Genomic DNA, 1,854 nt, shown 5'->3' on the forward strand with positions numbered 1-1,854 from the left:
CGGCGGAGGCCACATGGCGGACAGCGATTGGGCGAGGGGGCACGGGGCGGACGTGTCCGGCGGCGCGTTGTGGAAGAAGGCTAGGGTTGCCCGTGAATTTCGGAGGGGGAGACATATATATAGGTAGAGGGAGCTAGGAGTGTCCAAATGAGGTGCGGTTTTCGCCCACACGATCGTAATCCGACGACGGAGAGCATGAAAGTGACTTAGATGGGTTATTGGGCTGTTTTGGAGGGGTGTTGGGCTGCAACTCAAAAGAGGCCTTTGCGGATAAGCGGTTAAACGTTGGAGTACCAAACGAGCTCCAAATGACCCGAAACTTGACAGGTGGTCTACCAGTGCTATACCAGGGCCACTTGGCAAGGCTCGGTCCATTCCGAGAACGTTCAACACCCGCACACGAAAATAGGCAAGAGGGGTGCGCCGGTGCATGTGGGAGTGTCGGATTGCGAAATGGACAACGGGGAAAATGCTCGGATGCATGAGACGAACACGTATGCAAATGAGATGCACATGATGACATGATATGATATGCATGACATAAATAAAATGCAAAACAAAAGACAAAACCCAACCACGGAGGGAATATCATATCACATAGCCGAAAATGGCAAGAGTTGGAGATACAAAGATGGAAAGTTACAACCGGGGCTTTACACCGCCGGAGGCGGTGGTGCCGCAGCGACTGGAGCAGGCGCAGGGAGAGCAGCGAGGGGTGGTGACGACGCTACAGGGGCTGGGGGCGCGACGACGGGCGCGTCCGCAGCAGGGGAAACAGTGTGGAGGGCAGCGGGATCGTCGGCGTCCTCCATGGCAGCGGAAGGAAGATCGGAGACGGGCGCAAAGATGTTGTGCTCGTCAGCGGTATCTGATACCATGTTGAACAGAGAAACTAAGGGGGGGGGGAAACTCACACACTTTGATTATGCTCTTGGCAGGGATATATACAGTTTGATGAGCTGCCGAGAGAGATCATGGGGAGTCCCACGTCCTGCGATCGTGCGCCACTACAGGGAGGGAATTGGCTGCACGATCGGGCACTATAGCTGACCGTACATGCTTGTACAAATACATCAGGAGCACGTACGGTCCAGGCTACAAGTATAGTCTAACAGCCACCAATCTCTGAATGTGTCAGTCTGAAGTGGGATCTAGATGTTGACCTGAAAAGCTTCAAAATAATGATGCCAGACCTCTCTCGCGTAGGCACACTGGGTGAGGATGTGATCAATGCTATCCTCCTGCAAACAGGTGAAGCATGGCGATGGTTGGTCTTGAAGGATGTGTCGAGCGCGTCTGTCTTAGGTCTAGAGTTTGTTTTGGACAGTGTCTTATCAAAATTGTCTATAGTTGACATGCATGATACTAACAAGGACTGTGCTAACCACCAGTCGACTGGTGGTTAGCAACAGATCCGCACGACCTTCGATCGATCCTTCCGCTCGTCCCCTGCATCGTTCCTCCCGCTTCCACTGATTTTTTTTCCTTCTCTCAAAAACCGTAGTAAATTGCTAGTGGTTTTTTCTGGTTTTTCGCTGCATAATATGAAAAGAAAATAAAAGTGCTTGAAAATAAAAGTGCATAAAATAAAAGTGCTTGAAAATAAAAGTGCATAATATGACAATGTGCTTGAAAATAAAAAGGCATAATATGACAATGTTATTTGAACCTTTCTTATTTCTGCCATATCAAAAGAAAAAATAAAGTTTGGTTTGGTAACTTTGGCAATGACCAGCGTGATAACTATGGTCTGAGTAACATGATAACTGTACCATGATAAGGCTGGTAACTACAGTACGAGGTACATAAGTTATCAGGACCGAGGTACATAAGTTATCAGATCTGTGATGTGTG

This window comes from Triticum aestivum, chromosome 5B (assembly GCF_018294505.1).
Source record: "Triticum aestivum cultivar Chinese Spring chromosome 5B, IWGSC CS RefSeq v2.1, whole genome shotgun sequence".
NCBI lineage: Eukaryota > Viridiplantae > Streptophyta > Magnoliopsida > Poales > Poaceae > Triticum > Triticum aestivum.